The sequence below is a fragment of the Lagenorhynchus albirostris genome, chromosome 3, assembly GCF_949774975.1.
Source record: "Lagenorhynchus albirostris chromosome 3, mLagAlb1.1, whole genome shotgun sequence".
Lineage (NCBI taxonomy): Eukaryota > Metazoa > Chordata > Mammalia > Artiodactyla > Delphinidae > Lagenorhynchus > Lagenorhynchus albirostris.
In genome coordinates, this window is record NC_083097.1 from 108,460,373 (window position 1) to 108,486,187 (window position 25,815).

General features: G+C 37.4%; 1 protein-coding gene across 11 annotated transcripts in view; it reads left to right on the plus strand.

The window, feature by feature from the left end:
- Positions 1–25,815, plus strand: part of CDC42SE2 (CDC42 small effector 2) — a 202,785-nt gene that overhangs the window by 123,914 nt on the left and 53,056 nt on the right. For 5 of the 11 annotated variants that reach the window (XM_060143515.1, XM_060143526.1, XM_060143516.1 and 2 more), the window contains one exon: positions 1,246–1,409. The exons of 3 other annotated variants lie outside the window; for them this stretch is intronic. The gene's annotated coding sequence lies outside the window, so the exon portion shown is untranslated. Of the gene's footprint in view, positions 1–1,245; positions 1,410–23,462; positions 23,481–25,815 lie in introns of those variants that run through there. 3 more of the 11 variants (XM_060143518.1, XM_060143522.1, XM_060143525.1) reach the window with 2 other exon arrangements.

Consider the following 25,815-nt stretch of genomic DNA (forward strand, 5'->3'; position numbering starts at 1 on the left):
CTTACAAAATGTAATGCATCACTTTGATATGTGGCATCCCCAGTGTTTTCTTTTTATGAAATACTAGTATTCCTTCTAATATGGAACTTTGAAATTTCAAACTGTCATTATTTAAATAGTTGAATTTATAGGCAGTTTCAGGAAAGTAATTCTGAGGGAGGAATTGCTGTTTATTTTTATGGTTTTTATGGGATTCTAAGAATCAGTTCACATTATATATTTAAAGAATCAACCACTTTGGTGATGTTTTTGGGAGGATGAGGGAGCGTGTATGATAAGGACTTAGAGGTTTCAGCACAAACTGCATGGATCCCAGTCCAGTTTACTGAAATGAGGAAGACTGAGAAAGCAGTGCATTTGGGATCATCATTTCAGCCTTGACATGTTGGGTTTTAGGCCTGTTGTTTGTTGGCTTTGTTAAGTGCTTATAAGTTTATTCGAAGGACCGTAAATGAAGAAATATATCTTAGGTTAAAAATAGGCCTAAGATCATACAACTAGTTATTTGCAGAATTAGATCTCAAACCTAGGGCCCTCTGACTCCAAAGCCAGTGTGGTTATTCCTATGCTATATTATATCCATAAGGCAGAAAAACAGGCTTGGCTTTGACAATAATAAATGTTTCCCATGAGCTATTATAAATATATAGCAGAGTTTGCAAGCTTAGATGCAGTCTTCTAATTTATAACTAGATAAAGAGCTGTAGGCAGCTCTCCTTTAACACGCTGTGCAGACCAGTCCTGTGTGCTGCCACCAAACATAAATGTGTGTTGGATTTTGCTCGGTGCATTAAGAGTTGCACCTGGTAGGGGCTTCCCTGGTGGCGCAGTGGTTGAGAGTCTGCCTGCCGATGCAGGGGACACGGGTTTGTGCCCGGGTCCAGGAAGATCCCACATGTCGCGGAGCAGCTAGGCCCGTGAACCATGGCCGCTGAGCTTGCACTTCCGGAGCCTGTGCTCTGCAACGGGAGAGGCCCGCGTACCGGGGTGGGGGGGGCGGGGAAGAGTTGCACCTGGTATACTGTGGACACAACAATAAATTTACATGCTGGGAAAAGGGTGGTAACTGTGTAATAAGCACATTACAACCTTTGGAATGCAGGTTGCTTAGTTTGAACATGGGGCTTGGTGACTCTGGTGTTTAAGCTCAGTTTTCATGTGGATCAGTTAATTATAGGTGGGTGGGGGAGGAAGGAATTGCTCCCTGCAGCATTTTGCCTCCTAATTGCATGCTTTCATTTGCAGATAGGGCCAGTTGTGAGTGTGTGGATTTTTGAGTAAAACCTCGAACCCAAATGAGAAGAAACCTTCAAGAAACAACTTATACTGACAGTGAGTTTACAGTCATCTGTATGCATATTATGGAATGTTCTCAACCCAGAGATAGCTCTCTTGACAAGGAGTGAGTGGTGAGTCTGACTATCCCCACTGGTAATTAACCTAAATCCTTCTCTTAAAGAGAAGACAACTCCTGCATGCTTAGCATTTACCGACTGTTGAATAGTAAGTTAATTTTTGTGTTAACAGAAGATGACTCCAGCACAGTTTAAGAGAATTCTTTATCCCTAAAAGTGTGTTTAATGTGTGATTGCAGTTTGACTTTCTTCAGTTAGACACATCCCTTCCTTTGCCTATGTGTTTCTATCTTTTTTTTTCCCCCAGTCCAAATAATACCACCCTCCAAGGCCTGTCTTCCTTGATATATTCAGCCATCACTAAAGTGATGGTCATGATAGTTAATAGCATCCATGCTAATCTTGGTTATGGTAGGTCTCATTGCCATTGGAAGTGATTGTTTTAGGAATGGGCATGAGATCCAGTTTTGGCCAATGGGAAATAAAAGGAAAGTCTGCAAGAGGCTCTTGGGAGAAGTTTTCTTGCTTTTGAGAAAGAAGAAAAGAGATCGTCCTTCCTGTAGAGCTTGTTTTATCTGGATGTGACATCTGGAACTGCTATAGCTATCTTGCCTGAAGGTGATTCCCTTACTTAAAGGTGGGCAGAGGGAAGAGAATTCCAGAGAAGTAGAACTGGAGCCACGTTCACTATTCCTAGAACCACCTTCACTGTAGATTCCTTATTATGTAAGATAATAAATTTTCTTATTGTTTAGGCAGTTTTGCCTTTAGATTTTCTGTTACTTGTTGTGGATATCATCCCAGTTCACTTGATCCTCCTCTTTCTGATTACCCACTGGCATTTGTACTTCATTCTCTTCTGAGCTGTCCAGTAATGTTTGTGTATATTGCCTTTGTAGCACATTATAAACTTTGTGATGTCAAGGGCTATGTTTATATCCCTGCTATGTCTACTAGTTCTGTCTTCTTAAAAAGCCATCATTGCACATTTACTGAATTAAATTATTTGAACAGTAGAGGATTTGAAAAATCAATTCATAGATTTGAAAAATTATAGAGATTCTTTTAATGCACATTCCTTTCTTTGACCACACTGCTTTCCTCTAGGATTATGAATGAAGTTTGGCTTTTGATTTAAGATGACTTGTGTGTAACACACTTTCAATTGGTTGGTTCTACGATTTGCTATTTGTTCTTATTCAACTTTACCATGAAAATCAGCTCCTCTCCTGTATATTTGAGTATTGGCTTTTAATCTCATAGATTTTGTTGTCTTCTCTGTTATAAAAATGGAATCATTTACCTTCTATTTTTTGTGCTAGTTACAGGAATGAGGGACATGATAGTAGAAACATAATAATTGAGAAATAATTTGTATTTGGCTTTGGAATGCACGCTGTCAAAAAGACTCCCTAAAGTGTGCATCTCTGTTTTGTTCTTAGGACCTAGTTTTGTGTAGGTTTGTGTAGGGGAGAGAGGGTTGGTGATGAATCTAATGTCTTTGAGGAGTCTTGAGTGGCAGGATGGATTATTTAGTTGATTCTATTTTAAAAGCTCTGTAACACCACCCTTCCCCACCCCCCCAACTCAAGATATCCATGTACTTGTCCATGTTTTCTTTAGATTCTGCTATTATAATCTTGAAAAAGTAGGAAAAGAACCTTGTTTTCTTCCTGAAAATTTATAATGTTGCTTTCAGTTTTGTTAAGGAATATCATAAACCTTTATTGTAATCTGGTAATACATTCTGAATCCTTCAAAATGACTTATATTCAGGGAAGAATTTACTTTTTTATTTTTTCGTGTTGGGTTGTGATTAAATGGGGGGAATAACTTTTTAAGAAGATAGGGAAAGTTGTATGATGTGCTTGATCCATTAGTTTTAATTCAATAATGCCGTTATTTAGTATACTTATTAAGAAGTTCAAATCACCAAGGTCAGCTTTAATGTATTTTATTTCATGTATATTATGAAGAGTTTGTAGGAATGAAGCATGTGTCTTAACCTAAGGCAGACATGGCAGGCATATGATCTAAGCCAAATCAATCAGAATGATCTTAGGACATATACTAGAAATGCCAGGATAAAGGTACTTTTTTTTCTGCTGAATTTCAACCTGGCAGCCATCTTCCGACCATGAAAGGAAAGTCAGTTGAGTAAGAAGCCAACAGGGAAGGAGTAGAGCAGAGCAAAACACACACCCTGATCACCTCTTGAGATGCTGGATCACGTCTTCCCTGAATATAGTATACCTGGACTTTTCAGTTACCTGAGCCAGTAAATTCCAAAACATCACAACTGATACATCCTTATCATCACCCATTCTATACCATGTAATGATAACTGAAGGGACTTGCTAAGACTAGAATTGTGAATTAGGCAAGTATGTCTCTGATACAGGTGTGCAAGGTGACAGATGATGCAGTCCTTTCATTGATTTATTTAAGGTTCAGGTATTAAGTACAAGAGTTAAGGTAGTAAACAAATACGTAGTCTGTGCCATTACTAATGGAGCTTAATGTTGACTGGAAGAGGCTAACAGTACGTGAACAACCCTCCTAATGAATAGGTTCGTATTAACTGAGGTTTGGTTCTAGAAGAAAAGGAGTATCTGTCATCTATACTGATTTGACTCTTTGGTGGAGATGCCTACTGAACCCTTGGCACCCTGGAACTGTAAAACAAATAGTTGTGCGGAACCTGGGTTCTGGCTTTTTTTAGAAGTAGTATATTATTGTTTTTTCCGTAAGAAGCCATTAGAAAGGTACAGGACCACAATCCCTTGTTCCAAATCTTAGGGCCAGATATATTTTGGAATTTCACCCTTCTCTGGATTTCAGAAAGGTTTACATGGTATATGTATGCTTAACGTAATACCTGTCTTTACTTAGGGAAGGGACGAGAGGCTTTCTATTATTAATAATGCAAATAAAAATGCCTTATATTAGTTCAATTACTAAATGGCAGGCTCTGTATACTGCTCAGCATCATCTTAACTGTTTAATAAATTATATTCATTTTTACACCTGAGAAAATTAAAGACATTAGGTGACTTTATCAAGGTTTATACAGCTAGGAAGTAGTAGAATTGCGATTTCAACCCATATCTGTTTGAATCTGATGTCAGTGCCCTTAACCACTGCTCTGCTGCCTCTTCATTATGCTCTTACAGCTTAAACTCCTGTTTATTGCTAACATTAGGAAGGTTATTTCTTTCTGTTAAGTTTAATCAGTTAACTTAATTAAATTCACTTAGTATTTCTTATAGTGTTGCATTTGATTCACTTAACTTTTCTGGGAATGCAGTCCTTATTTGTAACTAAACGTAATTTTGCTTTATCCTTTCCAGATTTTATACCTTGTATTGGTTCACTTACCAGCTGCATTGGCTAGAGCTTGTAGAACATTGTGATTACAATGAGCATCTTGTCTTGTTCATAATTTAATGCCTCTAATGTTTCACAAAATGCTTAAATAATTGGAGTGGGTATAATGTTTTACCACTGAGCATGAAGCCAACCTTTTGGTTTTCCTTAAAATCAAATGTAAAAGAGATCAGCACTTCCCTGGTGACGCACTGGTTAAGAATCTGCCTGCCAGTGCACAGGAACAGGTTCGATCCCTAGTCCGGGAAGATCCGACATGTTGCAGAGCAACTAAGCCCATGCGCCAGAACTACTGAGCCTGCGCTCTAGAGCCCGTGAGCCACAGCTACTGAGCCCTCATGACACAACTACTGAAGCCCACACGCTCTAGGGCCCGCGTGCTGCAACTACCGAGCCTGTGTGCGGCAACTACTGAGCCTGTGTGCGGCAACTACTGAAGGCTGTGCACCGCAACTACCTAGAGCAAGCCACCACAATTAGAAGCCCACGCACCACAACGAAGAGTAGCCCCCACATGCCACAACTAGAGGAAGCCCGCACGCAGCAACGACCCAATGCAGCCAAAAAAAACAAAAGGCAAGCTCACTAAAAAAAAATAAAAGAGATCAATTTACTTGTTTTATTAAGAATTTTTTAAAATTCTGTTTTAACATGTGAGGACCAGATTTTAAAGTGTTAATTGTTGCCAAGTCATAACTGCTCAAAATTAAAAATCATTTAATTAGTTCTATCTACTTATACTGTATTACAATTAAAAAAATTTATTTATTTATTGGCTGCGTTGGGTCTTAGTTGTGGCACGCAGGATCTTCGTTGAGGCGTGCAGGCTTCTCTTTAGTTGTGGTGTGCGGGCTCCAGAGCACATGGGCTCTGTAGCTGTGGCACGCAGGCTCTCTAGTTGTGGCGCTTGGGCTTAGTTTCCCCACAGCATGTGGGATCTTAGTTCCCCGAGCAGGGATCGAACTGGTATCCCCTGCATTGCAAGATGGATTCTTAACCACTGGACCACCAGGGAAGTCCCTGTATTTCAATTTTAATCTCTGGTAGTCTTTAAACTTCTTACATCTTTGGTAAATTCATTTTCTTTTTCTTTTTTTTTTTTTTGCGGTACGCGGGCCTCTCACTGTTGTGGCCTCTCCCGTTGCGGAGCACAGGCTCTGGATGCGCAGGCTCAGCGGCCATGGCTCACGGGCCCAGCCGCTCCGCGGCATGCGGGATCTTCCCAGACCGGGGCACGAACCCGTGTCCCCTGCATTGGCAGGCGGATTCTCAACCACTGCGCCACCAGGGAAGCCCTAAATTCATTTTTATACATTTAAAAATATGTTTATTTTACTTTATAATTTGCTGACGTATATTTGTATACTATTTTTTAAATGTTTAATTTATGTGGGCGTAGCATATAATAGGAGCTCAATGAATATATGTTGAATAAGTTAATTTTTATGATTATATGATTAGTGAGGCATCTTGATAGCATTTGTTTTGACTAGTGATAGGAAAATGTTATATCAATTTTATGGAGGGAAAAAAACCCAGAAAATATATGTTCAGAATTAAAAAGTTGTAGTTTCCTGATTTTTTGTTCATGTGGCTGATTTCTAATCCTACCATTTTCATTCTGATTTGATAGCATCTTGCTGTAGGTACCAGCCTACTTAAAACTGTCAGGTGGGTTTAGGTATTAAACACATACACACACACACACACACACACACACACACACACTCACGAGGAATAATTTGTTCATCAGATGTGAAAGAAAGAGGAAATGTGCACATTATAGAAAATTATTAAACTGCAGAGGTTGAATGGGATATTCATTTAAACGACGACCCTGAATGGCTCTGAGTTTCTCCTATTCTAACTTGTAAATATTGATAAAGAAGGAGCTTGGGTGATTTTGAGGGATTAGATTAATAGCATTAACTCTTCAGTTTTGGCAATAGGATCCAAAAAATTTGTCTTTATCGATAGTTAGAAAATATTGTTGCAAGTCTGATTAATTTTTTTAGTGTAAGGGAATGGAACTTGTTATTAAATCTCCAGTTTTTTGGTTGCTGGTGGCCTTAATGTTGGGCCATTTAGCAGCTAGTATGGTATAATAAGTCTTGCCACAGCAGCTGGAATTTATTGTAGCTGTTGCTCTGTGTCCTTACTATAAAGGCCATGATTTCCATGAGGAAATTATAAAATCAGCCCTCCTTTGGTTTTGATTAAGAAGTATTTTCTGGCAGCATGGGAAAATGCACTATTTGTTTTGTGCTTTATGAACAGAAGACATCCTTTTATAAAAGAAGCCATTTCTTCTTTGAAAAGAAGTCATATGCAGGATGCCTATTTTCATTTATTATTACTGTCTGTTAATATCTGTGAATGCCTTTAGTACACATGTTCGCTGAAAAATGCTTATAGGAAATGATATTAAATTAAATGAAATGTGTTGATCTTAAGGTAGATATAGACATTTTCTGTCCAAGACCATATTCCTGTGGTTCTCTATTTCTGTAGTTCTCTTAAAAAACGGTTGATGTAAAAAAAAAAGTTGATCTGTAAACCTCACTAAAAAAGTTCAGTGCTGTCTATATTGTCATTGGGTTTTAATGCCCGATAGGCAAGAGTAAATACTACTTCTTAAATATCGACCAACACTTTCATGCCTAATTATTTAACATCCTTAGACATTCTAACTTAAAGTTACTTTTCTCTGATTCCTGCAAATACTTCAAGCAGTTAACAAGGCAGATTACCAGTAGAGCAAACAAATCTTTCTAAAACTTCAATAATTCTTAAAAGTTTAATAAATTAAACTTATAAATTTAGTATATTAAATTTTCTTGTCTTTCAAGTATCTTAGTAGATAGAGCATAGAGTATCATAATGTTATTATAAATATATTAAATAGCACATAAGTATTAATACTGATTGATTTCTATACTTTCCCAGAATTAAGAGATTTATCCACCTAAATGGAAACAATTACTGTTTTAGGCCAGTTAAGGTAATTTGGTTAAAAACTGTAACTGTGGTGCTGATATGAGTAAAGCTATTTGGGTCAAAAACTATAGAGTAAGAATGGGTTTCTGGGCAAAGAAATTTGAGACTGGTAGAGGCCTAGGTCCATAGTGCGCCTGCCAAGACTGAGCTGGCCATTGCTAGGATGAGTGCTTTTCTTAGGCTACAGTTCATTTCTTGCAGCTGGGACTTACTCAAACTCGTAGGTTTTAATTTTATGCAACTCAGTATATTTACCTGAAATCGTGGGTTTTTTTTTAATGCTCCACTTCAGGGAAGGAAGATAGTTTTTTTTCCCTTTAAACTTCTGGAGTTAGGGAAGCTTTTTAGGATTGATAATACAGATATTCTAGTGCGTTGTTAGTGGGAGTGTAAATGTATACATTCTCTTAGAAGAAGATTTGAAAAATATCTGTCAAAACTTAAAATGCCTACCCAAAATTAAAATGTATAAACGCTTTGATCCATCAGTTTCACTTCTTGGAATTTATCCTACAGATAAATCCTGCTTCATCATATCCCACATTTGTGAATTTATAAGATTATTCCTTGTAGCATGTTGGTAGTAGTAAAAGATTACAAGCAACCCAACTTCCCACTTATTGGTGATGAGTTATATCCATATGATAAAATACAGCCTTTCAAATTGAGGGAGGTAGTTTTTAAAAAGTTACTGATAGTGCCTGATTTCCAAGGTAAAGTGTTAATAAGTGAAAAAGCAAGGTGCCAAGTCATGTATGTGGTCACGTGAAAATATTTAAAAAAAAAATACATACTTACATTCTCGTATATTATTAGAATTCCTGTGAAAGGCTATACCAGAAGCTAATATTGGTGTGTGTGTCTTTGGAGGAGAATTGGGTGGCTAGGGATAATGATGACAAGAAGATTTACTTGTTGTGATTTACTGTTGTTTCTTTTGAGTTTTACACCATGGTGGTATTATTACCTACCTATCTGAGCAAAACAAACAAATAAAAAACCCAAATTAATATGTGGTACTTGGTTTAAAAAAAAAAAAAACAGATTCATTCTGTTTTTCATCTTTACTAACTCATGGAATCTCTAAGGATGAGACCTCTAATTACATTAAAAATTTTTTTTATTGTAGTAAACATGTAACATAAAATTTGCCATCTTAACCAGTTTTAAGTATGTAGTTCAGTAGTGCTAAGTATATTCACATTGTTGTGAAACAGATCTCTGTAACTTTTTCATCTTGCAAAACTGAAAACTCTATACCCATTAAACAACAACTCCCTTTTTTCTCCTGTTGCCAGCCCCTGGTAACTACCATTCTACTTTGTTTTCTGTAAATTTGACTACTTTAGGTTGGGACTCCACGCTTTCACTGCTGAGGGCCGGGGTTCAATTCCTGGTCTGAGAACTATAAGATCCTGCAAACCACGTGGTGTGGCCCAAAAAAAAAAAAAAGACTGACTACTTTACACCTCTTATAAGTGGAATCATACAGTATATGTCTTTCTGTGACAAGTTTATTTTACCTAGCATAATGTCCTCAAGGTTCATCCATGTTAATAGCATGTGATAGGATTTCCTTCCTTTTAGAGACTCCATCGTGTATATATATATACCACAATAATACTACTTTGTGTATATCACATTTTGTTTATCTGCTCATTGGCTCATGGACATTTGGCTTGATCTACCTCTCGGCTTATGTGATTAGTGGTGCTAGCAACGTGGGTGTACAAATATTCTTCCAGACCCTGTCTTCAGTTCTACTGGATATATGGCCAGAAGTGGGAGTGCTAGATCATATGATAGAATTATTTTTAAATTTTTGAAGAACCTCCATGTTGTTTACCATAGGTGTTGCACCATTTTACAGTTTTACCAACAGTGCACAAGGGTTCCAGTTTCTTCACATCCTCATCAACATTGTTACTGTCTGTTTTATTTTTTTGATAGTAGCTATGATAACAGATGTGAGGTGATCTCAATCGACATTTTTATCAAGCTTTATAATCATTATAATGTACTTCTTGTATACTTAAAAAAGTTTATCTGGTACATTTAACTTAATTATTTCAGTTCAATCATTAAAAATGCAACAAGTGGTCACTTTTTAGAACTATTTATCTGTATGATTTGTTGCTATAACTTCAGGTGTGTGTTGTATGAGATCCTCAAGGGTTAGTATCCTTCACTGTGCCTCACCTATTTTTTTCTTCTATTTAACCATGAATGAATCACCCAGGGAACAGACTAGGCTATACTTAGTTAACCCCAGTGAATTTTACTAACTTTAATTCTTTTCTCTAACATAGTTAAAATTTGAAGATTCTGCATGTTACAAGAATTCCAGTGGTGTATCAGCATTAAAAATATGTTTTAATAAAAAAGAAACTTGTCATTTTTACTTTACAACAGACTATTTGACCACTCTTTATTCTTTTAATTGAAAGTAGTTTTACCTTCATGATCTTGACAGTTTTGTGTTAACTTTTCTCATAAGATGAATTCAGTCATAGAGTACAGTCAAGCAATGTTTAAGCAGGGGATTTTATCCAGAGAACGAAAGTACATGAGCTTCTAGTAAGAAACGGAAAAGGAGTGTAAACTGTCCTTCAGTTTTTTTCTCCTTTTACAAGAAAATTTTAGAGGCATGAGTAGTTGTACAACAAAATTAATAGCTTGTAAAGTATTTTACATTTTGAGTAAATTATCTTGCAGTTTTTTTCTTAACTTGAAATTTCTGAAATTATCACATAAGTGTGTATTCTGTCTTGCAAATGTTTATTCTTTAGAAGTATTTGGTAGTAGTGTTTAGAAGTGTTATTACTCTCATTGTATGAGTGTCCGCCTATGATTACATCATATGCACTAGAAGTCATTTTGAAATAATTACATCATATGTATTAGAAGTCATTCTAAAATAATTTTTGCTAGACATTACGGTGGTTATCATGCAGTTTTACTCCTTTATGACTTGTTATTTGAGTATTTAAGATGGAGCTGCTGCATTTATTATATGTGGTGTGTGAGTTGATGAAGAAGGGTTCTGAGTGGTGGTGTGCCTGGGGAAGGGTGGGGGTATAATCCTTATTGTGAGTTTTGAGAAAAGATAATGAAATCCTTTATGTCCCTTTCCATAGACCTGCATTTCAAAGACTTATATTTTAATAAGAATCGGTTGTGCAGCTGCAACCCTGGCAACAGGGCCTGGGAGAGAAGAATTGGGGCAGCCTTCCAGAAATCAAGGCAGACAGTGGTCTCATGTGGAGCTGAGCTAATGAAAATGATAAAAATATAAAGCACTTAGTAGAAATAAGACCAGTACTTTCTTTGGCATAGTGGATGCTGAAATTTTCCATACCATATTTTATTATTTATAAAGTCCGAAAGCTGCCATAAGCTGCTCACTCAGTAAAGAGTAGCTACATTATATTTTCCTTTAGTATAAAAATACCATAAATACTCTTGGAAGCTAACGTTTCTGTAAATTATATCTAAAATATAATTGTTGTTGGCTATTTCTTGATGAAGTCTAGACTTAACAAAAACACAAGCTACCGAGTTTGTCAGATTTTTAAAAACAAACTTTTAAGTTTTAATAATTAAAAAATTAAATGCTCATAGTAGTTTTAGTGTAAATTTCTCACGTTGGTTGGATTTTTTTAGATCCCCTCAAATCATAAAATTTGTTAAACATACTCTCGTTTCAACACTATGTCAGTGGCTATATAATAATAATATTAAACCATTAATTATTACTTGGTTGTTAGATATTTAGGTTGTGTCTGGGGTTTTCCCTCTTACCATAATAAGTATTGCAGTAAAACATTTTTGCGCATATAGGTATTTTGTTTTCTTCTGGATTACTCAGGATTACTTTTGATTTCCAAAAGTGATACTACTGCATTACATGTAAAAATTTCGAAAACTTTCTAAAAGTACTATCAATTTACACACTATTCTTAATATTTCTAGGAATGAGGTTTTTTTCTTATATGTTTCACTCTTGGAACACTTAAATCTTGATTTCTTCCCTCTGTTATTCTGGGAAGTTTATTCTCATTATTTCTTAATATGTTTATTTTTTCTTGAAATGTTTTATTTTTTCCCCTCTTCTTTTTATACTATTTCCATTTGATTCTTTTCCACAGTTTCTTGTTGTGAGTTTGTAGTACTAATATCTCCCCTTGGTCCCTAGGTGTTCATTCTTGGATCATCTGATTCACTAATTCTGTATCAGATGGCGTGGGTTGTTTGATGTGTTGCCTGTCTTTTATAGTAGTTTTGTGCTCCAGATGTTTCTTTATTTTAGCTAGTGAGCTAATGATTCTTTGAGAGGGGGTATTAATCCACTTAGTCTAATAATGTGAATTAGGGAATGGCCAACAGCCAGATCTTAGTTTGTGTTGGTCCAGGTGAGTTTAAGAGAGGGAGGGCTTGAGTCTCAGGTCAGACAGCTCCCTGGCACTGAATTACTGTTATGTTCTTCTGTTGCCTTCTACTGCATCAGGCAGCTTCTGATCAGGGTTTGTTTTTTGAAACAATTAGAAATAAGTAATACTAATTTTAAGAGGTAGTTTCCTTGTATTATAATTTACCACCAGCTCTGTAGGTTTATTTTGAGGGGAGAAGGACTGGGAAGAGTAAATAACCACAGGGTAGTCAGTTTGTACCTGTTTTCATGAACTTTCCCCTCCCAGGCCTTTTGTGCTGTCCTGATTTTATCCTGCTGACAGAGATCTGAGCTGTTCTGCTAATTTCTGATAAAGGGGCAGTCAAGGGAAAGATAAGGGCAGACTAAGAAAAGCATTTAGGCAATCTGTCTTTTGACTCCTGCTGCCCTTTGCTCCTGAATGAAGGTTACCAATGTCTATTCACACAAATTCAGTGCAGATTTATCCCCATCAGTTTTTGTTTGTTTCTTTTTGTTGTTCCTGGAATCCAGACTTACTTCTTTTTTCTTCAGGGCTTTATTTTGGAGGATGGGACCAGTAGCCCATGATAGTTTATCACTTGATAGGAATTAGATGACCTCATTTGAGCCAATAGAGGTACACAAAGATTTTCATTAAAACACATGAAAATCTTTAATCGAAAAGTGTATGCATACAAATTATGTGAAAACAAACTACCTAAAACCTTAGTGGTTTAAAATGACAACTATTTTATTAAATCTCTCAATTTTTTTTTTTTTTTTTTTGCTGTACGCGGGCCTCCCACTGTTGTGGCCTCTCCCGTTGTGGAGCACAGGCTCCGGATGCGCAGGCTAAGCGGCCATGGCTCACGGGCCCAGCCGCTACGCTGCATGTGGGATCTTCCCGGACCCGGGCACAAACTCGTGTCCCCTGCATCGGCAGGCGGACTCTCAACCACTGCGCCACCAGGGAAGCCCTAAATCTCTCAATTTTGAGGATCAGGAATTTGAGCAGGTCTTGGCAAGTCTTCTCTTATATGAGGCATCGACAAAGATCATTGGTTAGTCTTAGCTAGCAGGTGGTCTGGACTGGAGAATCCTAGGCAGCTTTATTCGCATGTCTGTCACTCTGGTTAAGAAGGCTGGAAGGCCATGCTCAGCTGGGACTGTTAACCTGTGTGCCTATATTTGTGGTCTTTCCAGCATGGCAGTCTTGGGTAGTTGGACTTCTGAGCACAGGATACAGGGTTTTTTTTCTTTTTTTTCTTTTTTTTTGGCGGTACGCGGGCCTCTCACTGTTGTGGCCTCTCCCATTGCGGAGCACAGGCTCCGGATGCGCAGGCTCAGCGGCTATGGCTCACGGGCCCAGCCGCTCCGCGGCATGTGGGATCTTCCCAGACCGGGGCACAAACTCGTGTTCCCTGCATCAGCAGGCAGACTCTCAACCACTGCGCCACCTGGGAAGCCCCAGTACAGGGTTTTTTGTCACCTCATCAGTTCCAGATCATGACTTCAGCTTCATTCTTTTGGTTAAAGAAGTCATCAAAGGCCGTCTGAATTTAAGGTAGAGGATTTCTTTCTCATTTGGAGGAATAACAAAGAATTTGTGGCCATCTTTACTAGACCACGTAAGGTTATTAGAATTTTGTGCTGCTGATTGTTGCTTTTAGGAGTATTATCATTAGAGGCTTGGCTCAGGAAATCTTGCCCTTATCTTCTCCCATCTCAAGGGGATTTTCTAGACTAGAGGAAATCACATACTTCTTTTTCAATTCATTCTTATAATGCTCTTACCTAGAGCAGTGGTTCTTGTATACCCCAATCTCCAGGAGTATTTGACACATCATTTTGACAGGAGACACTTCTGGTTGTCACAACTGGTGGGGAGGGATGCTACTGGCATTTACTTGATAGCGGCTAGAGATGTTGCTAAATATCCTACAGTGCACAGGACAGTATCCGTCCCCCCCGCCCCCCCAAAAATTACCTGGCCCAAAAAGGCAGTAGTGTGGAGGTAGAGAAACCAACCCTTCCTTACAGTAATCCTGCAATGTTGGTATAATCCTTATAAGAGAAAACTTTAACTCAGAAAGGTTATAGACTAATGCCACTTAGCTAATAAATGGTAGAATCTTGTTTTAATTCATTTTTTTCTTTCTTTTTTATTTTTGCAAATACTGGGACAAGTTACCATGTTAAGTGCTATAAGAGATATAATAATTTGGTTGGAGTCTGCCTTGATGGAGCTTACAAGAATCAGTATGTCATAAATAATTGTAATTTAAGGTAGCATTGAACTAGACCTTAAAAAAAGAATATAGGGAAAATGGTCTGCCATTAAGTTATTAATATGTCTGAGCTGTGGTTTCTTTATTTCCAAAGTAAGGATAATGCTTACCTCTTTGGATTGTAGAAATCAGGTAGTATTTGTCAAAGTATGTAGAGTAATATGTGACTAGTGCTCAATTTTTTTTTTCCCTTATCAGGGGTTTACAATTTAGTTGAACCTTTCTTTATAATTTAGGGAAATTTTCTGTCATCACTGATTTTTTTTTTATATAAAACAAAAATAGACTGGAAAAATCCAAAATATTGAATTTCTCATGTGACTTGCTATGATTTCAGTTTATGCACCAGAAATAGTCCATGTTCTTTTATTTTTTAAAGAATTGAAGTATAGTTGATTGACGATCTTTTTTTTTGGCTGAGCCGCACAGATTGTGGGATCTTAGTTCCCTGACGAGGGATTAAACCTGGGCCATGGCAGTGAAAGCCCGGAATCGTATCCACTAGGGCACCAGGGAACTCCCTCTTAATTAACAATATTAGTTTCAGGTGTACAAAATAGTGATTTTTTTTAATAGCTTATACTTCATTTAAAGTTATTACGAAATAAAGTTGTATTTCCCTGTGCTGTACAGTATATCCTTGTTGCTTGTCTAGTTCACGTTCTTTGTTGAGTGGTTAGTATTTTCTGTTTCTGTTAGTATTTTCATCATCATAACATCATTATTAAAATTTTCCATTATTACAAGCTTTCCTTTGAATATGAAAATGAAGATCTTGTTTTAAACCGTATTTAAAAACTTTTTTCCGGCCTTCTCTGGTGGCGCGGTGGTTGAGAGTCCGCCTGCCGATGCAGGGGACACGGGTTCGTGCCCCGGTCCGGGAAGATCCCACATGCCGCGGAGCGGCTGGGCCCGTGAGCCATGGCCGCTGAGCCTGCGCGTCCGGAGCCTGTGCTCCGCAACGGGAGAGGCCACAACAGTGAAAGGCCCGCGTACCACAAAACAAAAAACAAAACAAAACAAAACAAAAACCCAAAAAAACCCAAAACTTTTTCCCCCATTATTGTTTAAGGTTGTTATTTTATAAGGTGATTCAGAAAGGTTTGAATATTTAAAAAATCTGTTATTTAGTTACCTACATTATACCTAAACAAGTAGTCACATTTGTATTAAGGAACAACCATAGTTATTTCTGTAATGCTCGGTAGGTACCTCCTGTGTAATACAGCACATGGCTATCTTATGGTCTGATTCATCTCAGGCGTTTTGTAGGTGGCACACAATCTTGGATGGTTGAAATGGTAGCCAGGTTGAATGCCTTAAGTTCCTCAAGTCTGTAAGGAATATGTGGTCCCAACTCTAGTTTTCTTTTTACATATCCCCGCTAAAAATAGTGTGGTATAATAGTTGTGATTTGAGTGGCTACTATTTCAGAGGCAGTCCAAATTTTGGACCATAATGGCCTGTCTAGCATGGTGATGGGTATTCATTAAAGAGCGTCTGGACTGTGTGATAGAAGTGAGGCAGAGCCCCAGCCCGTTGGAAGATGAAGTTGTGGAGACTTACACAGTTGTAGGAAAAAATGTTCCATCAGAATGTCCAAATAGGAGATTTTTGTCACTGTATTTCTCTCTGTAAAGAATTATTGAAAACCCAATGTGTGATACAGCACAAAAATACTAACTTTTTGGTGAATTCCTCATATGTTCAGTTGCATTCTATTTGCTTTCATTGCCACATATGCAGGCATTCTGGTGATTCACTTTTACTCTTAAATAGAGCTTAGTCTTCTCATTGAACCTTGAGCAACCTACAGTTATCATCTATATAACTAAGATTTTTGTTTGTTTGTTTGTTTTTGCGGTACGTGGGCCTCTCACTGCAGTGGCCTCTCCCGTTGCGGAGCCCAGGCTCCCGACGCGCAGGCTCAGCGGCCATGGCTCACGGGCGCAGCCACTCCGTGGCATGTGGGATCTTCCCGGACCGGGGCACGAACCCGTGTCCCCTGCATCGGCAGGCGGACTCTCAACCACTGCGCCACCAGGGAAGCCCCTGAGATTTTTTTTAATCTTATCTGATTCCATCAGGGGCTGAAACATACGGGAATAGTAAGATTTCTACATCAAGACCTTAGTGAATATGCCCCAACTGTGGACTACTTGGATACCTAGCTCTCCTTGTCAGAGTCCTGGGACTTAACTGAATGAAATCCGAAAGTGAATTACCTCTTGAAGTAGAAGGTGACCCTGCATTTTGGTGCTTATTACATATTTATATTTAGCCTAGTTAGTGAGTAATAATTTTTTTAAAGCGTTCAGTTTTGTTTGAACCACTCTCTCGATCATTGTCATATTCACAAGGGCTAGTACATAGGGATTGCTCAACAATATCTGTCAAATACATGCATGTGTACAATTGACCCTTGAACATCATGGGTTTGAATAGCTTGGGTCCACTTATATGTGGATATTTTTTCCCAGTAAATATGTCCTACACGATCCATGGTTGACTGAATCTGTAAATGTGGAACTATGTATACAGAGGGCTGACTCTAAGGTTATACCTGGATATTCTACCATAGGAAGGGTCTCAACCCCCTAACCCGCTGCACTGTTCAGTGGTCAGCTGTATATAATACATGTATCCATGTATGGTGAAATCCTGCATTCAGATACATGCTGAAGTTTGTTTCTGTTACCCAGTTAAGAGGTGGCATCAGAAAGGATTATTGATTTCCTGATTTAATTTGAGGAAAGAAATAACAAAAAGGAAGCTAAATGTATGTGTACTTTTTAATTTCCTAACTGATACACTGCACTTAAAGTTTAATATAGCAATAGAAGACTCTTTTTCAATAGCTAAGACACAAGTATTATATATTTTCTTTGTGTTGTGTTGTCCCCAAGTTGAACTTATTTGACTGTTACCTTTGAGATTAGCATACTATAAGATAAGCTATTTTAAAACATTCCTATATTGATGTTTACATGTAAATTGTTAACACTTTTTATAGAAATACATTAAATTTCATTCTGGAGCTGGAAGATAAAATATGATAGAGAAGTATTTTTTCCTTACATTATTTTCTCTAAGCAACCAAAAAAGCTATTTAAACCACCAACTGGAATCCCACGTAGATATATTTTTAACTTTTTCTTCAACAGTTGTCACAGCACTAACTGGTCCATAGTCAAGTCTGTGAATGCTTTCAAGGCCTTTCAAGTCTTTTTTATATAATCTGGATACTCTGTATTGGTTCATTTAAATTCTAAGTCAATTTTTAAAATTTTAGTTAAAAATGCATCTTATTCTTTAAAAGTTTATGTGTGGGCTAAGCAAGGAGAATTGCAGATTTATTTAAATAAGTTTTTCAGGATATTTTGAAGATCATTTAAAATATGAAACTACCTTATTTTATTCTATTTTTTAATTTTTTAATAGATCTTTGTTGGAGTATAATTACTTCACGATACCATGTTAGTTTCTTTGCACAACAAAGCGAATCAGCCATATGCATACATACGTCCCCATATCCCCTCCCTCTTGAGCCTCCCACCCCTCCTCCCTATCCCACCCCTCTAGGTCATCGCAAAGCACTGAACCGATCTCCCTTTGCTATGCCGCTGCTTCCCACCAGCCAACTATTTTACATTCAGTAGTGTATATATGTCGGATGTTACTCTCGCTTCTCCCCAGCTTCGCCCTCCCACCCCATTTCATCAAGTCCATTCTCTATGTCTACCTCTTTATCTCTGCCCTGCAGGTAGGTTCGTCAGTACCATTTGTTTTCGTTTGTTTTTTTTACATTCCATATATATGCATTAGCATACGGTATTTTTTTTTCTTTTACTGACTTACTTCACTCTGTATGACAGACTCTAGGCCCGTCTACCTCACTACAAATAACTCAGTTTCGTTTCTTATTATGGCTGAGTAATATTCCATTGTATATATGTGCCACATCTTCTTTATCCATTCATCTGTCGATGGACATTTAGGTTGGTTCCATGTCCTGGCTATTGTAAATAGTGCTGCAGTGAACATTGTAGTGCATGTCTCCTTTTGAATTATGGTTTGCTCAGGGTATATGCCCAGTAGTGGGATTGCTGGGTCATATGGTAGTTCTATTTTTAGTTTTTTAAGGAACCTCCATACTGTTTTCCATAGTGGTTGTATCAATTTACATTCCCACCAGCAGTGCTGGAGGGTTCCCTTTTCGCCACTCGCTCTCTAGCATTTATTGTTTCTAGCTTTTTTGATAATGGCCATTCTGAGTGGTGTGAGGGGATACCTCATTGTGGTTTTGATTTGCATTTAGTGATGTTGAGCATCTTTTCATGTGCCTCTTGGCCATCTGTATGTCTTCCTTGGTGAAATGTCTATTTAGGTCTTCTGCCCATTTTTTAACTGGATTGTTTGTTTTTTTGATATTGAGCTCCATGAGCTGTTTGTATATTTTAGAGATTAATCCTTTGTCTGTTGTTTCATTTGCAAGTATTTTTTCCCATTCTGAGGCTTGTCTTTTTGTCTTGTTTATGGTTTCTTTTGCTGTCAAAAGCTTTAAAGTTTAAGTCCCATTTGTTTATTTTTGTTTTTATTTCTGTTACTCTAGGAGGTGGGTCAAAAAAGAGCTTGCTGTGGTTTATGTCAAGGAGTGCTTTTCCTATGTTTTCCTCTAAAAGTTTTATAGTGTCTGGTCTTACATTTAAGTCTTTAATCCATTTGGAGTTTACTTTTGTGTATGGTGTTAGGGAGTGTTGTAATTTCATTCTTTCACATATAGCTGTCCAGTTTTCCCAGCAGCACTTATTGAAGAGGCTGTCTTTCTCCATTGTATGTTCTTGCCTCCTTTGTCGCACATTAGGTGCCCGTATGTGTGTGGGTTTATCTCTCTGCATTGTATCCTGAACCATTGATTTATATTTCTTTTTTTGTGCCAGTACGATACTGTCTTGATTACTGTAGCTTTGTGGTATAATAGTTTGAAGTCAGGGAGGCTAATTCCTCCAACTCCATTTTTCTTTCTCAAGATTGTTTTGGCTATTCAGAGTCTTTTGTGTTTCCATATGAGTTGTAAGATATTTTGTTCTAATTCTGTGAAGAATGCCACTGGTAGTTTGTTAGGGATTGCATCGTATCTCTAGATTGCTTTAGGTAGTGTAGTCATTTTCACAATATTGATTCTTCCAATCCAAGAACATGGTATGTTTCTCCATCTGTTTGTGTTATCTTTGATTTCTTTCATCAGTGTTTATAGTTTTCTGAGTACAAGTTTTTCACCTCCTTAGGCAGGTTTATTCCTAGGTATTTTATTCTTTTAGTTGCAGTGGTAAGTGGGAGTGTTTCCTTAATATCTCTTTCTGATTTTTCATTGTTGGTGTATAGGAATGCCAGAGATTTCAGTGTATTAATTTTGTATCCTGACACCTTACCAAATTCATTGATTGGTTCTAGTAGTTTTCTGGTGGCATCTTTAGGATAGTATCATGTCATTGGCAAATAGTGACAGTTTTACTTCTTCTTTTCCAATTTGTATTCCTTTTATTTCTTTTTATTCTCTGCTGTGGCTAGGACTTCCAAAACCATGTTGAATAAGAGTGGCGAGAGTGGACATCCTTGTCTTGTTCCTGACCCTACTGGAAATGCTTTCACTTTTTCACCATTGAGTGTGCCCATTTTCTGGAGAGTTTTTATCATAAATGGATTTTGAATTTTATCAAAAGCTTTTCCTGCATCTATTGAGATGATCATATGGTTTTTATTCCTTAATTTGTTAATGTTGTGTATCACATTGATTGATTTGTGTATATGTATATTGAAGAATCGTTGCATCCCTCGGGTAAATCCCACTTGATCATGGTGTATGACCCTTTTAATGTGTTGTTAGATTCTGTTTGCTAGTATTTTGTTCAGGATTTTTGCTTCTGTGTTCAGCAGTGATATTGGTCTATAATTTTCTTTTTTGTGATATCTTTTTCTGGTTTTGGTATCAGGGTGATGGTGGCTTTGTAGAATGAATTTGGGAGTGTTTCTCCCTCTGCAGATTTTTGGAAGAGTTGAGAAGGATTGGTGTTAGCTCTTTTCTAAATGTTTTATAGAATTCACCTGTGAAGCCAACTGGTCTTGGACTGTTGTTTGTTGGAAGATTTTTTTTTTTCCACACACACTGTATTTTATTTTTACAAGAGATAAATAAAATGACACCAAGCATTGTAAATGGCTGACCACAACAAAAGCAACAATGATCGCAATTACCAAACACGGAACACACTCATACTATGTCATAATATTGACATTCAGTCCAATAATCCTCTACTGTAACAGGTCCTTTACTTTGCAGTGAAAATTGATTTGTATATTTTTGCCTCTGAGTCCTTGTGGGGGTTTTTGTTTTTTTATTCAAAGAGAAAGTCACCGAGATTATAATCATCCTCATCAGTTGACTCAGTCCCATGTAATTAAATTTTTTTCATCTTGATCTTTTGTTAACACTTTTATGAATTAATCAGTTTTCCATTAGAGTTCTGAAAATGCTTATTCGTTCAGTTCAGCAGTATAGTCAGTTACCAGAAACCTGTACTTGTCAGAGTCTTTTCCATGAATTCCTTGAAGATGGAACCCTTTTATAGGAACATTTTTGCAAAAACATCACAGTACACCCAGAACTGTCTGTAAATGACAAATGACTTAAAAATGACCACGGTTAAAGATTTGATGAAAGTTCATAATAATGCAGTTGACAAGGAAATTTAGTTATTTCTGAGATATACATTTTAAAGTAATGACTAGAATTATGACTTAGAACATTATACCAGAACATGTAAGATTTTTAGAAATTTCCTGTAATGTCTGAAACATTTATATTAACATATTTCCATACAAATAACCTAAAGAAAGTTTAGTATTAGTTGTTTTTTTTGTTTTTTTATACTGCAGGTTCTTATTAGTCATCAGTTTTATACACATCAGTGTATACATGTCAATCCCAGTCGCCCAATTCACACCACCATCTCCACCCCACCGTGGTTTTCCCCCTTGGTGTCCATACGTTTGTTCTCTACATCTGTGTCTCAACTTCTGCCCTGCAAACCGGTTCATCTGTACCATTTTTCTAGGTTCCACATACATGCGTTAATATACGATATTTTATTTTCTTTTTCTGACTTACTTCACTCTGTATGACAGTCTCTGGATCCATCCACGTCTCAACAAATGACTCAATTTTGTTCCTTTTTATGACTGAGTAATCTTCCATTGTATATATGTACCACAACTTCTTTATCCATTCATGTGTTGATGGGCATTTAGGTTGCTTCCATGATCTGGCTATTGTAAATACTGCTGCAATGAACGTGGGGGTGCATGTGTCTTTTTGAATTACGGTTTTCTCTGGGTATATGCCCAGTAGTGGGATTGCTAGATCATATGGTAATTCTATTTTTAGTTTTTTAAAGAACCTCCATAGTGGCTGTAACAATTTACATATCCACCAACAGTGCATGAGGGTTGCCTTTCCTCCACAGCCTCTCCAGCATTTGTTGTTTGTCGATTTTCTGATGATGCCCATTCTAACTGGTGTGAGGTGATACCTCATTGTACTTTTGACTTGCATTTCTCTAATAATTAGTGAGGTTGAGCAGCTTTTCATGTGGTTCTTGGCCATCTGTATGTCTTCTTTGGAGAAATGTCTATTTAGGTCTTCTGCCCAATTTTGGATTGGGTTGTTTGTTTCTTTCATATTGACCTGGATGGGCTGTTTATATATGTTGGAGATTAATCCTTTGTCCGTTGATTCCTTTGCAAATATTTTCTCCCATTCTGAGGGTTGTCTTTTCGTCTTGTTTATGGTTTCCTTTGCTGTACAAAAGCTTTGAAGTTTCATTAGTTCCCATTTGTTTAGTTTTGTTTTTATTTCCATTACTCTAGGAGGTGGATCAAAAAAGATCTTGCTGTGATTTATGTAAGAGTGTTCTTCCAGTGTTTTCCTCTAAGAGTTTTATAGTGTCTGGTCTTACATTTAAGTCCCTAATCCATTTTGAGTTTATTTTTGTGTATGGATTTAGCGAGTGTTCTAATTTCATTCTTTTACATGTAGCTGTGTCCAGTTTTCCCAGTGCCACTTATTGAAGAGACTGTCTTTTCTCCATTGTATATCTTTGCATCCTTTGTCATAGATTAGTTGACCATAGGTACGTGGGTTTATCTCTGGGCTTTCTATATTGTTCCATTGATCTATGTTTCTGTTTTTGTGCCAGTATCATATTGTCTTGATTACTGTAGCTTTGTAGTATAGTCTGAAGTCAGGGAGTCTGATTCCTCCAGCTCCGTTTTCTTCCCTCAAGACTGCATTGGCTATTCGGGGTCTTTTGTGTATCCATACAGATTTTAAGATTTTTTGTTCTAGTTCTGTAAAAAAATGCCATTGGTAATTTGATAGGGATTGCATTGAATCTGTAGATCGCTTTGGGTAGTATAGTCATTTCCACAATATTGAGTCTTCCAATCCAAGAACATGGTATACCTCTCCATCTGTTGGTATCATCTTTAATTTCTTTCATCAGTGTCTTATAGTTTTCTGCATACAGGTCTTTTGTTTCCCTAGGTAGCTTTATTCCTAGGTATTTTATTCTTTTGTTGCAGTGGTAAATGGGAGTGTTTCCATAATTTCTCTTTCTGATTTTTCATCATTAGTGTATAGGAATGCAGGAGACTTCTGTGCATTAATTTTGTATCCTGCAACTTTACCAAATTCATTGATTAGCTCTAGTAGTTTTCTGGTGGCATTTTTAGGATTCTCTGTGTATAGTATCATTTCATGTGCAAACAGTGACAGTTTTACTTCTTCTTTTCCAGTTTGTATTCCTTTTATTTCTTTTTCTTCTCTGATTGCCGTGGCTAGGACTTCCAAAACAATGTTGAATAATAATGGTGAGAGTGGACATCCTTGTCTTGTTCCTGATCTGAGAGGAAAGATTTCAGTTTTTCACCATTGAGGACGATGTTTGCTGTGGGTTTGTCGTATATGGCCTTTATTATGTTGAGGTAGGTTCCCTCGGGATAGGTCTGATTTGCCATTTTCAATAGCTTTTTATTATGTATCGATTTTAAAAAATCTTTGTGCTTGTATTAATTTTTGAATAACAGTAAAGACTTGTTTACATATAAGAAAACATTTTACAGTATGGTTTTATTCACAGAACTGCAGGTAGTGGGATAGACTTTGAGTATGTGTTGCTTGGTAAACATTGCATGGTGGTGCCACCCGCCGAGAAAGGTAACGCAGACACAGATATGTGAATTTAGTGTTAAAAATAATGTGTTTAAATGAACAAGGAGACCACATGAGATGTTCATTAGCAGGTGGGTGTAAATATCTACCTAGACGCGGTAGAACGCGGGAGAAAAGTTCAGAGTATTAAGATAGCTTTCAATCCGTGAACTAATAAATTGAGAATCTATTGTGTGTCACAAAATTGTTATTTCTAACTCTACATAGCTAACAAAGGGTTTAAGGAGAGTGGATGAAGACATGGAAAAGGGAGAAAGAAAAAGGGAGAGAGAGAAACTGGAAAAAAGAAAGGAAAGTAGCAGGAAAGGAAAAGGAGGATTTATTGTTAAAGAGAGGAAGCATGGTATTCAGTCTCATACAGGGGGGGAGAAGTGTGGGCATTAGAGAAGGGGACAGTAGTTTTCTCATGTTATTACTTTGCTCTGTGTTGCAAACTCTTTCAGGTTTGAGTCAGTATAAGAATCTCTCCCCCTACATATGTATATATTTGGCATTAAGTACTTGAGTTTTTAATTAAGGCGAAAAGGAAGATGTTAGAAAGAAAAAGCCTGAGTAGACTGAAAATGTTATCTAACTATACCCATAAAATATTAATGTCCAAGTTAATTTATAAAGTAAACCTAAATGAAACTATGTGGGATGATAGGTTTATAATCCTGGGATAAGTAAAAGAGACCCCCCCCCCCCCGTCCATGATGAAAATTTGTCCAAAGTAAGATAAACCACCTAATCTGTGATGGAAATTGATGTTTGACTACATAAGTCTTTAAAGCTTTCATATGGGAAGTTCCCTGGCAGTCTAGTGTTTAGGACTTGGCGCTTTCACTGCCGTAGCCCCAGGTTCCATCCCTGGTCGGGGAACTGAGATCCCGCAAGCCACGCAGCACAGCCAAAAAAAAGAAAAGCTTTCATATGAAAGCTGTAAACAAAGTTAAAAAACAAAAACGATGGAACAAAACACATAGAAAACCTGTACACTTAGAACTACAGACTATTGGATGTGCCATGTTAATGGGTTAGATACTCTATTGTTAAATTGAAATCTCCAAATAATTGTCAAAATAAATGCAATCCTAATCAGATTCGGAGGAGGCTTTTTTTTGTACAAACTGACAAATTGATTCTCAAATGCATATGGAAATGCAAAGCATCTAGACAATCCAAAGTAACCTTGGAAAAGAATAATTTGGAAGACTTATCACTACCTGACTTCAAGTCTTAGTATAAAAGTATAGCAGTCAAGGGACTTCCCTGGTGGTCCAGTGGTTAAGAATCTGCCTTCCAGTGTAGGAGACGCGGGTTTGATCCCTTGTCTGGGAACTAAGATCCCACATGCTGTGCGGGGCAGCTAAGCCCGCACGCCGCAACTACTGAACCTGCACGCTCTGGAGCCCGTGCGCCACAACTAGAGAGAAGCCTGCATGCCACAACGAAGAGCCCGTGCACCCCAATGAAAGATCCTGCATGCTGCAACGAAGATCCCCGCATGCCACAACTAAGACCCAACACAGCCAAAAAAAAAAGTAAACTAGTAATAATAAAAAAAGTATATCAGTCAAGACAGTCTGGTTCTAGTATAGGCATAAACCAGTGTAATAATCAACCCAGAAATGGACACAAACCTACAGTTATATGATTTTCAGTGAAAAGTGCCAAATCAAGTCAATAGGCAAAGAGAGATCCTTCAGCAGATGAGCTGGAACAATGGGCTATATCCATGTAAAAAAGGAATCTTTGACCTTTACTTTATACCACCAGAAATAACTAAAAATTGATATAGACTGAAAAGTAAAAACTAAAATTTGAGAAGAAAAAATAATACAAGGAAAGCTATGTTTGGGGGATATGCAGAAATTTCTTAGAACACAAAACACAAATCATAGAAGATGAAATAGATAAACTAGATTTTGTTAAATTAAAAAACTTAAACTCTTTGAAAGATGCTGTTTTTTTTAAATATTTATTTACTTGGCTGTGTCGGGTCTAGTTGCTGCATGAAGGATCTTCGTTGAGGCATGTGGGATCTTTTGTTCCAGTGCACAGGCATCTTTCTAGTTGTGGCACGCAGGTTTTCTCTCTAGTTGTGAC